Source organism: Trachypithecus francoisi, unplaced genomic scaffold (assembly GCF_009764315.1).
Source record: "Trachypithecus francoisi isolate TF-2019V2 unplaced genomic scaffold, Tfra_2.0 Contig00586, whole genome shotgun sequence".
NCBI lineage: Eukaryota > Metazoa > Chordata > Mammalia > Primates > Cercopithecidae > Trachypithecus > Trachypithecus francoisi.
In genome coordinates this window covers 7999488-8016281 of record NW_022680749.1, presented here as the reverse complement: position 1 = coordinate 8016281, position 16794 = coordinate 7999488, and the positions used below count along the sequence as shown (strand labels likewise).

Below are 16794 nucleotides of genomic sequence, written 5' to 3'. Positions count from 1 at the left end.
CTATTGTGAATAGTGCTGCAATAAACCTATGTGTGCATGTGCCTTTATAGAAGCATGATTTATAATCCTCTGGGTATATACCCAGTAATGGGATGGCTGGGTCAAATGGTATTTCTAGTTCTAGATCTTTGAAGAATTGCCACACTGTCTTCCACAATGGTTGAACTAGTTTACAGTCCCACCAACATGTAAAAGTGTTCCTATTTCTCCACATCCTCTCCAGCACCTGTCATTTCCTGACTTTTTAATGATCGCCATTCTAACTGGTGTGAGATGGTATCTCATTGTGGTTTTGATTTGCATTTCTCTGAAGGTCAGTGATGATGAGCATTTTTTCATGTGTCTGTTGGTTGCATAAATGTCTTCTTTTGAGACGTGTCTGTTCATATCCTTCACCCACTTTTTGATGGAGTTGTTTGTTTTTTTCTTGTAAATTTGCTTGAGTTCTTTCCTAAGCCAAAAGAACAAAGCTGGAGGCATCACGCTACCTGACTTCAAATTATACTACAAGGCTACAGTAACCAAAACAGCATGGTACTGGTACCAAAACAGAGATATAGACCAATGGAACAGAACAGGGCCCTCAGAAATAATACCACACATCTACAACCATCTGATCTTTGACAAACCTAACAAAAACAAGAAATGGGGAAAGGATTCCCTATTTAATAAACGGTGTTGGGAAAACTGGTTAGCCACATGTAGAAAGCTGAAACTGGATCCCTTCCTTACACCTTATACAAAAATTAATTCAAGATGGATTAAAGACTTATATGTTAGACCTAAAACCATAAAAACCCTAGAAGAAAACCTAGGCAATGCCATTCAGGACATAGGCATGGGCAAGGACTTCATGTCTGAAACACCAAAGCAATGGCAACAAAACCCAAAATTGACAAATGGGATCTAATTAAGCTACAGAGCTTCTGCACAGCAAAAGAAACTACCATCAGAGTGAACAGGCAACCTACAGAATGGGAGAAAAATTTTGCAATCTACTCATGTGACAAAAGGTTGAAAGTAAATTTTCAACCATGGCTTTTTCAAGGAAAAACCCAACAAGAAGACTGCTATGCCTTGAATCTTTCCTCCAAACCTCAGGTTGAAATTTAATTGCCATTGTAACACTGTTGAGAAGTGGGGCCTTTAAGAGGTCAAGAGATTAATTCCATTATATGGCAGTATGTTTGTTATCTTAGAAGTAGGTTTCTAAGGTAGTGTGTTTGTTATCTTAGGAGTGGGAACCTGCTAAAAATATTCCTAAAATATTAAACACACTAAAAAGGACAACAATGATGAGTTTGGCCTCTCCCTCTCTTTCTTTCTGTCTCATGTAGTCACTTGCCTTTCTGCCATATTATAATGGAGCAAGAAAGCCTTCAGCAGGTGCCAGTACCACACTCTTGGACATCCCAGCCTCTAGACTCATGAGCAGAATAAACGTCTATTCTTCATAAATTAATCAGTCTGTGGTATCCTGTTATAGCAGTAGAAAACTGATTAATACAAATACACACCTTTGCTCAGTGCAAGACTGAAACAGAAATAAATATCTCACCTTTTAAAATGATAGAATTCATGGTAATTAGTATTCATATATTTTGCTAGCACTACAATCAAAAACCAAATAAGTTCAATCAACAGTTTTTGAAATGAAAAGGATCCATTCTGCATTCATAGCTAGGTCATTTTATAGACACATGAGCAATACACTTCAGCAATTATTCTCTACGTAATATTCACTCACTCTCTAGAAAGAAAATCCGTTATTTTCATTCTCCTCAAACCAGTCGCTGAAAGCTTAAAATAAAAATAAACAGAAATTATAATAACCGAGATTTCCAATCAAAATAAGTAAATAAAATATTAATAAACATTAACAAATGAACACACTCAAAAATTAAGAGTAAAATTAATCCCATGTTTCTCAGTAAATGATTCATTGAATGTGAGGAAACTCTCACAGACTGACTTCTATTCAAGCTATTCTAAGACTTTCACATCATTGGCAATGGATGTTTTCTTGGACTTGGTGGACACATCACTCACTATAAATGAGGGAAAAAAATGTGGAGGAGGTCGATCACTGGACCAGGAGGCCGAAGACTGTGTCATTGCCCCTATCAGTCCAATGATCTCTATTCATTCCTACACCATGCCAGGCACTGTGCCAAGCAGCAAGAATTAAAAGGTGAATAAGATATGATCCCTGTTGATGGGGTGTTTATAGTTGAGTGTTTTGACTAATTCGAGTTTTCAAAACTAGCTAGAATACAGTTTTGAATAATTATCAAAAAGATACAATTTGATAATTACAATAGAAATACATGGGGAAGGAAGAATCAAGAATAACTTCAGAGGAGATGGCCATAAGGGGTGAGTGATCATTTTCTCATGAGAGGATGAAGGGAAGACACTGCAGGCAGTGGACAAAAAGAACAAAGACACAATCCCAGGGAATTTATGGAAAAGAGAGTGTTAGCAGTGGAGTGAACACCATAAGGACACGGAAAGTTCTCTGATTCCCCACTCTATGCTGACGCACAACATGGTGCCTCGTCCATGGTGGGTGCTCAACAAATATTTGCTGAATAAATGAGTCCAAATTGGAGGAAGCCTAAAGGGTAAGGGTACAAGAGAATAAATAGAAAATAATAGAAGAGGCTTGTGCATCAAGTCAAGGAATGTGGATATTGTTCTATAAGCAGTGGGAAGCCAGCAAATGTTTTCAAACAGAGAAGTTTGTCTTCATCCATAAAATAAGCATAAAGTTTTGTTGTTGTTGTTTTGTTGTTGTTTTAGTTTTTTTCCAAGATGGTGTATTGGAGGCATGGTTAGCACACAACTTCCACTTGGAAAGACAAAATTATGTGTAGAGATTCATGCTATAAACTTTTTTTTTTCCAAAAAGCAACACAGGAACTTAACAGGAAAACTGAAAACAACCACAGGCCCTTTGAAGGAAACAGCGGGCTGCAGCCTACACTTTGAGTCAGGAAGAAAACCATAAGTCCCTAGAGTGTGAGCAGAGAGAAACTGCCTGAACACTCCCACTGGGGAACCTGGCAATCCAGGCAACGGGAGAAGGCCTTAACCCTACCCAGCACTGGAGCTGAATTAGTGAGTGAGGGGAGTATATGAGAAGGAACAATATCAGAAGGTGCTTTGCATGCACACCCAGACACCAGTGGGAATAGAGGGAAGCCATTTCTGATCCTACATCGCAAGGGACTTCATAGAAGTCTTCCAGCTAACTCAGGTGGTGGTCACAGGTTGCGAGAAGCTCCCAACTGAGATTGGCAACATAATCTCAAGTGAAGATGAAGCCCTTTGGCTAGGGCCGAGGGGAAAATGGGAAGTATGCTGTATGCATGAGCATAGGAGTTGGATTCCCCAACTTCATACGTGGACCAATACTGGTGCGGCCTGAAAGGCAGGGTTTCTGTCTCCCTGAGGAAGGCTTAAGGCCTGGTGCAGTTTTGAGTTCTCAGTGCAGACTCCCTGGAACGGAGCTAGCTGCTGCTAGTGGAACACTGCACGTATGAGACCTGCTTTGCCAAGAGTGTGGGAGCTGGGTGGGGCATACTGCTGCCTGCTGCTCCCCACTACCATGTGGACTCTTCTCTGCAATAGAGACAGCTGCACTCCTCCCTGGAATGTTACTTCAGTGGTCAGAAAACTGCCATCCAAACCCCACTGGAGTGACTGCTTCTGCCCAGAGGCCAAGCTTGATGTGGACTTGCCTAACCCAGCTCCCACCTAACTTTGCCCCTCTACCCACCCTGGTAGCTTAATGCAAAAGACAGGAATTTGGGGGAGATCTGTGGCCCCACCCACTGTTTGAGACCCCAGAGTACCTCCCCTAAGTAACAAGACAAGCACAAATCCTACCACTACCATCACAGCTGGTGCTCTTTTGCAACCACCACCTCCTGGCTAGAAGCCAAGTAACAACACCTGCAGGCATAATAACAGCACCCAGGAAGGAGAAAACTTCTGTATGATCTCAGCTATCACCATTTCCTGTGTCACCCTGGCTAACCAGGAGGTCCTGAGTCTGTCTTCATGACCAGTTCATTACCACTACAACTGGCATTTGAGAAAGTCAACACAGAAAGGATATTTATAACCAAAGAAATCTCACAGAGTCTATCATTCTCCTGCCAATCCCATCAGAAGTGGTGCTGGAACCCATTGCTGAAAGACTAGAGGATAGGTTACATCACTGGATTCCTTGCAGCCATTCCCCAGCACCAGCCTGGAGTGTGGCAGCCTCACTGGGTGGCTAGACACAGAGGAGCACCAGGATTCACTGTAGTCTGGCCCTTAGGGACTCCTACTGTTAGGGGCAAGGAGAGTTCACTGCATCAAGGAAGCGCCCTGTGGGACAAAAGAATCCAGATGACAGACCTTGAGTCCCAGAACTTTATAGGCTTGTAAGAAGTTTATTTCAGCAGAGGCACAAGTGCAGTGCTGAGCTCAGTGGGAAAAGTTTGCAGCTCTATCCTAACAGGAAGACAGCACTGGTGCTCATGAAGGGTCTTGCAGAACAAGACTTTTTCTACTCTTGCCCACCACTGTAGACACAGTTGGGCTTCTCTCATGGGAGCTGGGTGGGAGTACACCTGTAGACAGGCTTTCTGGAATGCTTCAGGGTGACTGCATCCCCACAGGAGTGTCCTCTAGGTTCAGGTTTGCACAATAGGTAGTGTCACAATTCCTCTCGACATGGAAAATCAGCATTCCTGCAGATGAAAGGAAGTGCCTGTCTGATCTGAATAGCAGGAACACTGTGGGTCAAGAGTGTGATTGAGAGATAGCTTGCTTTCCTGCTGGCCTGGCAGGGCAGCTGAGGTGGCTCCTTCCCTTCCCACTGAAAAGATCTCAGTGTATTTCACTAAGAGCTCCCCCAGCCTCCTCTGTCAAGGCTGGGACCCCCGCCCACCATAGAGCATTACATTTACCTACTTGTGTTTGCCACAGCTGGTTTATACCCATGGACACATCCTACTGGCCTGAAGCCTAAATTGCTCAACCCAGTGAATAAAATACTTGGAATAAATAAATAATACACACCACTGGGGAATGAGATAAGCTCCATGAGACCTCTGCCATTCCAACCCCACAGGAGACAATGAACCGGCTTACACACATCACTACTAGGGCCAGCATCTGAGAAAGCCATCATACAAAAACTCTGTAGCCAAGGAACTCATACAAAATCTTCACCTTTAGAGGCTTTTAGAAGCACTCAGAGCTGAATTAGGTTACAATCCACTATAAACATTAAAATCACATCCTAAAGAGGAAAAAAATAAATAAAAACCCTCACTATGGAATAAAAAATAAGTTTAAAAATAACTACAAGAAATAGTATATCTAAATGAGAATAAACCAGAAAAACAGGGTTTTATAAAATCCCTAAAATATCACACCAGCTCTCCAGCAATGGATCTAAACCAAGATGAAATCTTTGAAATACCAGAGAAAGAATTCAAAGAGTTGATTATGAAGTTACTCAGGGAGACAAAAGAGAAAGGTGAAAACCAACATAAAGAAATTAAGAAAACAATTCAGAATATGAATGAAAAAATTTCTAAAGCGATAGAGATTTTAAAGAAAAAACAGAACTTTTAGAAATGAAAGACACATTTAGGGAATTGCAAAATGCAGTGGAAAGTTTTAACAATAGACTAGACCAAGTAGGAAGAAAGAATTTCAGAGCTGGAAGACAAGGGTTTGGAAATAATGCAATAAGACAAAAATAAAAAAGAATTTTAAAAAATGAACAAAGTCTCTAAGAAATATAGGATTATGTAAAATGGACAAACCTAACAATGCTTGGTGTTCCTGAAAGAAAAGAAAAAGCAAAATGTTTGAAAAACTTATTTAGGAGAATAATTGAGGAAAACTGCTCTACCCTTGCTAGAAGTTTAGACATCCAAAAACAACAAGCTGAAAAAAATCCGAGGAGATTCATTGCAAAAAAGACATCACCAAGGCGTCTAGTCATCAGGCTATCTAAACTCAACATGAAGGAAAGAATTCCAAGAATAGAGAGACAAAAACAGGTAACTTATAAAAGAAAACTTATCAGACTAACAGCAAACTTCCCAGCAGAAACCTTACAAGCCACAAGGAATCGGGTTTCTATCTTTGGTCTCCTGAAACAGACAAACTTCTCAGCCAGGAATTTTGCATCCAGCAAAACTAAGTTTTATAAATGAAGGACAAATAAAGTCTGTTTCAGACAAGCAAATGCTGAGGAAATTTGGCACTACCAGACTAGTCCTACAAGAAATGCTAAAAGGAGTTCTAAATCTTGAAACAAAATGTCAGTATCCACCAGAATAGAACTTCTTGAAAGCACAAAACTCACAGGACCTCTAAAACAATACCACAATGAAGAAAACAAAGTAATTAGGTAACAGTTAACATGATGACTGGAACAATACCACATGTCTCAATATTAATGTTGAATATAAATGAACTAAATGCACCACTTAAATGATGCAGATTATAGCAGAATGGATTAAAAAAAAAAAATGGTCGAACAAATATCTGCTGTCTTCAAGAGACACACCTAACAATTAAGGGATTCTTATAGACACAAGGTAAAAGATATTCTACGTAAATGCAGATCAAAAGTGAACAAGAGTAGCTATCAGATAAAACAGACTTTAAAGCAACAACTAAAGCAACAACCGTTTAAAAAAGAGACAAAGAAGGTCATTATATAACGATAAAACAATCCAAGAAGAAGATATTACAATTCTAAATATGTATGACCTAAGTCTGGAACTCCCAAATTCATAAGACAATTACTAGATCTCAGAAAACAGACAGACAACACAATAATAGTGGGGGACTTCAGTACTCCACTGACAGCTCTAGACAGATCATCAAGACAGAAAGTCAACAAAGAAATACTGGATTTGAATTGTGCCCTAGAACAAATGTACCCAACAGATATTTACAGAACATTCTACCCAAGAATTGTAGAATATACATTCTTCTCATGAACACATGAAACATTCTCCAAGATAGACCATATGATAGGCACAAAACAAGTATTAATAAATTTTTAAAAATGAAAATCATATCAAATATATTCTGAGGCCACAGTGGAATAAAACCAGAAATCAATTTCAAAGGAACCTTCAAAACTGTACAAATACATGGAAATCATACAGTCTGCTCTTGAGTGATTTTGGAGTTAACAATAAAATCAAGATAGAAATTAAAAAGTTCTTCAAAATGAATAATAACAGTGACACAATTTGTCAAAACCTCTGGGGTACAGCAAAAGCAGTTCTATGGAAAAAGCTTATGACATTAAATCCTATATCAAAAAGTCTGAAAAATCAAAAATTGACAACCTAATATCACATCTCAAGAAACTAGAGAAACAAGTATAAACCAAACCAAAGTTATCAGAATAAATAACAAGGATCAGAGAAGAACAAAATAAAATCAAAACCAACATACGATCATCTCAATAGATGCAGAAAAAGCAGCCAATAAAATTCAGCATCCCTTTCTAATAAAATTCCTCAACAAACTAGATATATATATGATATATATTTAATCAATCATATATATATATGGAAAAGAGAAAGTCATATATTATATATATGACTGATTAAATGAAAACTCGGTTCTTCTACAGGATAAACAAAATCGATAGAACCATTAGCTAGTTTAAGCTCAATCAGAAATGAAAATGGGGATTTTACAACCAACACCACAAAAATACAAAAGATTATTTGAGACTACTATGAACACTTCTATGCACACAAATTAGAAAACCTAGAGGAAATACACAAATTCTTGGAAACATACAATCCTCTTAGCTTGAATAAGGGAAAAATAGAAATCCTGAACAGACCAATACCAAGCAGTGAGATAGAATCAGGAACAAAAAATTAGCCAACAACAACAAAAAAGCCCAGGGTCAAATGGATTCGGAGCCAAATTCTACCAGACATTCAAAGAAAAATTGGTACAATCATACTGAAACTATTCCAAATGATTGAGAAAGAGAAAATCCTCCCTAACTCATTCTATGAAGCCAATATCACCCTGATACCAAAGCCAGGAAGGGACATCCAAAAACAGAAAATTACGGACCAATATCCTTGATGAACATAGATGCAAAATCTTCAAGAAAATACTAGCAAATAGTGCATCAAAAAGATGATTTACCATGATCAAGTGGGTTTTATCCCAGGGATGCAGGGATAGTTCAACATATGCAAGTCAATAAATGTGATTTATCACATAAACAAAATTAAAAATGAAAACCATATGATCATCTCAATAGATGCAGAAAAACCATTCAATAAAACCCAGCATCCCTTTCTGATAAAATTCCTCAATATACTAGTCATAGAAGGAACATGCCTCAAAATAATGAAAGCTATATGTGACAGACCCACAGCCAACATCATGCTGAATGAGGAAAAGTTGAAAGCATTCCCTCTGAGAACTGGAAAAAGACAAGGATGCCTACTTTCACCACTTGTATTCAATATAGTACTAGAAGTCCTAGCCAGAGGAACCAGGCAAGAGAAATATATAAAAGGCATCAAAATTGGAAAAGAGAAAGTCAAACTATCACTGTTCACCAGTGATATGACTGTATACATAGGAAACACTAAAGACTCTTCCAAAAGATCCTAGACCTGATAAACAAATTCAGCAAAGTTTCAGGTTACGAAATCAATGTACACAAATTAGTAGCACGGCTATCCACCAACAGCAACCAAGCTAAAATCAAATAAAGAAGTCAGTCCATCCCTTTTACAACAGCTGCAAAATAAAATACCTAAACCAAGGAGGTGAAAGATCTCTACAACAACTCCGAAATATTGCTGAAAGAAATCATGGATGACACAAACAAAGGGAAATACATCTCATGCTCATGGATTGGAAGAATCAATATCATGAAAATGACCATAGTGCCAAAGCAATCTACATATTCAATGCAATCTCTATCAAAATATCAACATCATTTCTCATAGAATTGAAGAAAACAATCATCAAATTCACATGGAACCAAAAAAAGAGCCTGAATAGGCAAAGTAATCCTAAGCAAAAAGAAGAAATCCAGAGGCATCACATTACCTAACTTCAAATTATGCTACATGGCTATAGTAACCCAAACAGCATGGTACTGGTATAAACATAGACACATAGATCAATGGAACAAAAAATAAAGAGCCCAGAAATGAATCCAAATACTTACAACCAACCGATCTTTGACAAAGTACACAAAAGGCACCCTATTCAATAAATTGTACTGGGAAAACTGAATGACCACATGTAAGAAAATAAAACTGGATCCCTATCTCTCACCACATAGAAAAATCAACTCAAAATAGATTAAAGACTTCAATATAAGACCAGAAACCATAAAAATTCTAGAAGAAAAACTAGAGAAAACTCTTGTGGACACTGACCGAAGCAAATAATTTATGCCTAAAACCCCAAAAGCAAATGCAATAACAACAACAACAACAACAACAAAAGGGATTTAGTTCAACTAAAAAGCTTCTGCACAGAAGAAAACGAACAAAAACGATAATAACAGAGTAAACAGACAACCCACAGAATGGGTTTGCATCCAACAAAGGACTAATATCCAGAATCTACAAAGAACTCAAACAAATCAGCGAGAAAAAATAAATACTCCTATCAAAACGTGGGCAAATGACATGAATAGACATTTCGCAAAAAATGATATACAAACGGCAAAGAAATGTATGAAAAATGCTCCACATCACTAATCATCAGGGCAATAGAAATTAATATGAGATGCCACCTTACCCCAACCAGAATGGCCATTATTAAAAAGTCAAAAAACAATACATATTGGAGTGTATGTGGAGCATGTGTTTGTCACAGCACAATTTGCAATTGCAAAGATCTGAAACCACCCTAAGTGCCCACCAGCTGATTAGCAGACAAAGAAAATGTGGTATACACACCATGCAATACTACTCAGCCATATAATAGAATAAAATAATGTGCTTTTGAGCAACTTGGATGGAGCTGGAGGCCATTATTCTAAGTGAAGTAACTCAAAAATGGAAAACCAAATACCATATGTTCTCACTTACAAGCTTTGGGTATGCAAAGGCACATAGAGGTGGTATAATGGACATTGGAGACTCAGAAGAGGGAAGGCTGAGTGCAACATGAGGGATAAAAAACTGTATATGGGGTACAATGTACACTACTCAGATAACAGATGCACTAAAATCTCAGATTTCACCCCTATGCAATTTATCCATATAATTACAAGGCACAATTTGTGTTTCAGAACTTTCCTGAGGAATGAGACTGAAGATAGTCTCCACTTGACAGGATATTCTTGCTGATTTTTTCTCTTTGCCCTATCCTGTTTATCTCACTCCCTTTTGAGTGCACTCCCTCAAGAAATCGTGTGAATAGGATTTCTCACATCAGGCTCTGGGTTTTGGGAATAAGATCAAAGGAGGAAGGTTTGGGACTCCCGTCTATGTGAAATACTTTTTCTCGTAAAATCCTCATCACAGCCCTTTGAGGAAGGTCTCATAATCTTCAGTTTACTAGAAAAGAAAACTGAGAATCAGACTTACCAAAGTCAACAGAGAAAAAAGATATAAAAACCAAGTCCAGAGTCAATACTCTTAGCTTTATATCTCACATCATTACTTACTGTGAGTTCTAGTGACACCGTTATAATCCTATGTTTCAAACCTTTTTGAGAGGTTTGCCCTCAGCAATCAGTAAAGAGGAAAGTCAGCATCCCCTTTATCTCCCACAGGGTATCAACTTCTCCTTTGGTCTGAATGTGCATTCCACAGAACTACTGGCTCTATTCATTTCACTCAGTTTAAGGGGCTTAAGAAGGTATACCTGAAATATCAGCTTGAAACCCCATGTTGTACTAGAAAGCTAAGGACATACCTGTAGCAAGATAATTTCCAGTGTGAACACCTTATTTTTTCCTCCACCTTTTCCTAACCCTTTTTTAAATAAATAAATAAAATGACGCTATTCAACCCCTAAAGCACCCACTCAGACTTTCAGAGTGGCTACCAACCTCTCCTACTATTCCCTATTTAATCAACTTTAATAACTTACTCGTCCTATCTCCACCATGACTCTCAGATATACCCCCAACTTCCCACCTTTGTGACCTGACAGACATTCGCATCGCCTGCTTAAAGCATTGTAGTAACCTCTAAGATCAAGTTACTGCATTCCTAGGCATCATCTGGATAGTCCAATTCGTTTTTTCCCCAGGCACCCCCTCAGCTCAGGTCATTCTCCATTTCACCAGTCCTTCAGTAGTTTCAGTCACTGAATTAAATTCCAACTCCTCACTCTGTTCCTTAAGCTCAGTCAGTGTAGTCTTTGTAAGCTCACTCCTCTCTTCCCTCCTTCAGAATTATGTGCTCCAGTGGATCTTGGTGCACAAACTCTGCTTGTTTTTCCTTTTCCACACTGTCGGTCTTGCTGCACTCTTCCTAAAACGTATTCTGATGTTACTTCTTGTCTAAATTAAATTCAACTATCAAGTTTCATCTGAGATAAACACTTCCCTAATCCAAAGAGCCAGAGTCAATTCTCCTTTGAATCATGAGAAACTTCAGGTTACCTGATTCCACAAAGGATCTGGGTCAGCTTACAGAGGCTCCAGTCAACAAAACTATAACAGATTTATTTTTCAAGGTTTATTTTATGTTTCAGTCTCCAAACAAGGAAGGGGTCAGTTTTAGGGAGGGACTATTATTATCCTTGCTTCACAACTAGATTGTAAACTAAATTATTTCCATGGTTAGCTTGGTCTATGCCCAGGAATGAGCGGGGACAGCCAGTCTATGAGGCTAGAGGCAAGATGGAGTCAGCCATGCCAGACTTCTCTCACTGTTATAATCTTTGCAAAGGCAGTTTCATGAGGGGTGTCTCAGTTTTATAACAACCCACTGTCTCAGGAACTAATTCAATTTCATGAGTACTAATCCTGTCCCACCAGAGCAAGAATTTACTACTGCAAGAACTACACCAAGCCATTGATGATGACCTAAGCACTTCCCACCAGGTTCTCCCTCCCAAAACCACCACAAGTTTTAACATAAGATTTGACAGGGATAAACAAGCCATATCCAAAACTATCAAGCCCCCACCAGAAGCCAAATCAACAACACGTTGATCTTGAGCTTCCCAGCCTCCAGAACTGTGCAAAATAAATGTTTGTTGTTTAAGTCACCCAGTCTATGGTATTTGTTATAGCAACCCCCAAACAGACTCAGAGAGGGAAACTGAAAGACCATCTACTCCAATCTAGATAGTTATCATATTACAGAGGAGAGAGTGAAGCCCAGAGGGAGACAGATTTGATAATTTGATAGGTGGCAGAGCCAAGCTGCTCTTTCAGTTTGGTGTTCTTTCCTCTACACATCTATCTGTGGAAAGGGGAATTTAAAATTCTACCTCTAATCGCAGAGACAGTTCCCTGGGGAATGGCTGTATTTTAAAATGCAAAACAACAACCTAGACTTTTGAATAACAGAACGACTGGTTTAAATCAGGTGGAAAACTTATTTACAAAATGGGTTTAATATAAAAATCTCCAAAACCTAATCTAAAGGAATTTTGTCTTCCTATTTTTTGTTTGTTTGTTGTTTTATTTGTTTATTTTTTGTTTTGGTTTATTTTTACTATGTCTGAACATGTTCTTTTTCCTTTAAAGTGACTTTAGAAGGAATACCTAATGATGAAGGCTAGTACAATGAAGATTTTTTTATGAATTAAAATAGTTGTTTCGTTGTTTTGGATGACTACACTGGTTCCCTCAGTATCTTACTCTATCAAGTGCTCTGGCTTTTATCCAACTCAAGAGAAAATGGGGAAGGGGAATTTATTCCTGATTACCATATGTATTTGTGTCTTTTTCTATCTTTCCCATATTTCATCACACAATTGGAGGAAAAATAATTTCTACGGCTCAGTAATTTGAATTTTAGCAGCAAGAGTTCTGAAACTTCAGACTTACCAAAGAGGTGTGAACTGGGTTTAACTGAATCTTAGTTGCTTAAGTAAGTTGAGGAGTTAATGTTTATCATGATTCTTCATCATCTGCTCCTGTTTGGATTTGCAAGCCTCTTCTGTAAATTGGTCTACTCCTTTCTCAGCACAGAGATTTGCCAGGAGAAATTTCCGGAAATTCAGCAGCCAGTGTCAGTGCTGCGAATGTCCATCCAGTCAGGTAATCTCACAGCTTCCTCTCTTCTCATATCAACTGCAAACTATTTCTTATGTAGGAAACATATGCTAACAAATATGGTAATCCCTATCATCTTTAATCATTTTACTTTGCTTCACTATTTCAGCAATAAAATATTAACAACCATTTGGGTTCACTAATTCCAGATTTCCAAAAAGTGACTCCTAGAATTTTAAAAGAAAAATAGTTGGTTAGCAACAATATTTCATGATAGAAGAAAAGAAGGAAGAGATTCTGTTTGGAGGAAAAGGACTAGTTTTGGATTTTTTGTTTGTCTTCCCAATATATCTGTTTCTCTCAGGGTGAAAATCTTGTGTCATTTATAAAAATGAGGTTACAAAATAGCTCATTGGTTCTCATCAGTAGTTTATGAGTCTCAATCTTATTAACAATCATACTGTTCTTTCTGAGAAGCTAATAGCAAACTGAAGATCACTTTGAAAGATAATTGGCTTTGGCTTAGTAACAAAGTCATGTTTATAGATGTCTCTGGAAAAAAAGAAACCCACGCACCAGCAAACAAAATTAGAGTGTCATGGGCCTTATGGCCAGGTTAAGACCACTTCCAGGTGTCTCCCTTCCTCAGTAAGCTTCCTGTTCCCCGCCAAACCAAAACCAGAACATATTGCTGACCAAAACACAAATGGTTAATATTCAGCCTGTTTTTCTGAACAGTATCTAACTTTACTTGGAAGCAGAAATTGCCTGTTCTCTGGAGATTAGTTGTGATTAGACAAATCAATTCTGTTCCTCACTTTCCCAGTCTCCTTGCAACTAAACATGGCCATGTGATATAATCCTTGTCTAGAAAATATATGTGAAAGTGGCCTGATAAAGGATCATACATGTCCTGCTCCTTCCCCATTTTTCCTGATGGCTGGACCTTCTGATGACAGCCATCTTGTACCATGAGGTAACCAACAGGAGAATGAAGGTGTACATGCTAAGAATAACAGTTCAGAATGATAGAAAGTAACTGGGTCCCTGATGAGAGAGTTGAGAAAATGAGCCTATAATAGTAACCACCTACCCCTGGAATGCCAATAACGTAAAAACAAAAATTTTAATAAACTATTGGTGTAAGCTACTGCTGGCATTTCTAACTGCTATAACCTCCTTTTCCCAGGAAAATTCGAGAAACTTTGTCTGTGACACTATTCTTCCATTTACTCTGATAAAAATAAAAGAACAAAAACATCTTGTTGTCCATATTCTTACACCATTAAAACAAAATTCCCAGGGTTAGGATTTTCATCAGTTTGACAATTTACTGAAGTGTTTAATTTACTTCTATGCCAGAAAAATCTTGTGGTTGCATCCAAACGATTATTCGTAACATGAGCTGTTATTTGGATGACAGTGTATTTTATTTTCCAATTACATTTTGTTTAATAGGTAAAATATCCATTTATAAAACTACTGCTGCTATAAAATGGTTTTACTATTAAAATCTAGATCCCTTAATTTATTCATATGGAATCCATTATAGTATACAATTTGGATGGACTGGGGTCATAATAATAAGTCTCTTTTAATATCAGAAACAAACAATAACAAGCAGATTTAATATGTCAGCCTTAATCTTAAACTCCAGATAAATTCTGCTTTACCCTTCTCAAATAAATGAAACAAGAGTGATTAGAAGTTAATAAAATCAGTATGTAGTATGAAATAGATGCTAAGCAAAGTTAATGGGTCAAGATAATATAATTCTGACTAAATAGGATACTAGTTTATAGTATCTGAAGTTTTAGCAAACAAGTTGAATCCCAGCTGAGTTCCAACCTAACTATATGTACTCTATGTTCTTTAACATGTAAGTTCAGGTATCCAAAATAGATAAGTGAGCGCTAAAATAATAAACACTTTATAATTATTTCATACTCTTCCAAGGTTTTCATAAAATCTTTAATTGAACCCATCACAAAGTTATTAATATATAAACTGATCAATGCAAAGTATCCAGTTTCACTATCTCTTTTCATTATAGTAACCAGTTGCTAGATTGAAGTGTTTCCCACATAAGATGTTTCTTAATGTAGAACGACTTGATAGGAGCCATAAAGAAAGGTTATGTAACATAATGGGCAGTGCACATACTTCAGAGACAGAACAGAGTTCATTCTTTGCAATTGATCACTGTGCATCTTGGGCAAGTCGTTTACTTTTACTGAGCTTCAGTTTCCTCCAAGGTTGAATGGAGATCATACCTACCTTTAAAGATTGTTGTGAAAATCATTTTATAAGTAAGTATACTGTCAAACTACAAGCTGGTGAAACCCTAATTTTATAATGCTAAAATTAGTTCTGAATCACTTAATGCCTATATGAAATACCTGCAGTATACCTCATATCCTCGTAGCCTCACATCTGATCCCAGCCCAGCTGTGATGAACAGTTCCTCACACTGTTCCCACCCCATGCTGATGCTCCCTCACTTCAAGCATGAGCTACATATCTCATTTATTCTCTGATACCAGGGCTTGGGACACTAATGGGAGCCAACTTAGCACATACGAAGGCACAAGTCAGAAGCGCAGAGAAGTTAATAACCTTTTGAGCAACCACCAATCAACGGGGGATAAGAAGCATTCACTTTCATCCCTCAACCAGGCAATTCGAAGATACATCCTACAGGCTCCTCAGAACGTCCAGGCAGTACTGAGCACCAGTTGCCCATAGTGTCGATGAACTTGATAACACATTATTGCACTGCCTCTGAATCCCTCAAACTCTTGCTTCCTTTTCAGTACCGCTCTCTAAGATCACTCCCTCAAATAAACTACCCTAGTCTCAGGTTTTGCTTTTGGGGGAACCCAGTTGAAGATGTTGTTACCAGGAGTAGCTCTACAGAAAATAGTCTGAATATGGAAACTGGGGGTTAATCATTTGCCAGTCAGACAACAAGAACCGCATTGCTAGAAGTAGTGGTAAGAAGCCCCAGAATTCAGGAGCATCACAGCTGCTAAGGTCCTTGACTAAGTTATAAATAGATGAGGTGTGGGTAAAAGATGAAGTACCAGTTTATGCAGTCTGGCATTTGGAAAATGTGGGACCAAAGGTAATTATAAGTATCGTTAAGTTGCCTGAGTGTTTTTTTAACTGATTTAGAGGCCTTGACAAAAGAAAAGCATAGACTCAAGTCAACCATCAACTCAAGGCATTTTGTGTAGTCCAGGAAGCTTCCATGACAGCTTATGAAGAGACTCTCATCATCTTAAACCACAAGGCATAGTGTTTTAAAAAAATGGTCAGATGACTCATGGAGATAGGATTTAATTGTAAAAGCATAAGAACTGCAAAGAAAACTGAATGCACAGCCTCAAAAGCCTCAAAAGGTCTCCTGTGGCAATTCAAGTCCTAATAGAAAAAAAAAATGAGGCATCTTGATACCTTATAAACATCTGGGTAGACACAGATGAGAATTGCAAAGAACTAGAATGCCCTGAGACCTCTGAGGTGACAGAATCAACTCCCTTCCCCTTGTAAGAGAAGAAAAGCTTCCTCCTCCTTGGAGG

General features: G+C 38.1%; 1 long non-coding RNA gene across 1 annotated transcript in view; it reads right to left on the bottom strand.

Moving 5' to 3' along the window:
- LOC117086494 overlaps positions 1–14893 on the bottom strand; it is a 28948-nt gene extending 14055 nt beyond the window's left edge. The window contains exon 1 of the long non-coding RNA XR_004438400.1: positions 13046–14893. This is a non-coding gene — a long non-coding RNA (uncharacterized LOC117086494). The remainder of the gene's footprint in view (positions 1–13045) is intronic.
- Positions 14894–16794: the final 1901 nt, after the last annotated feature.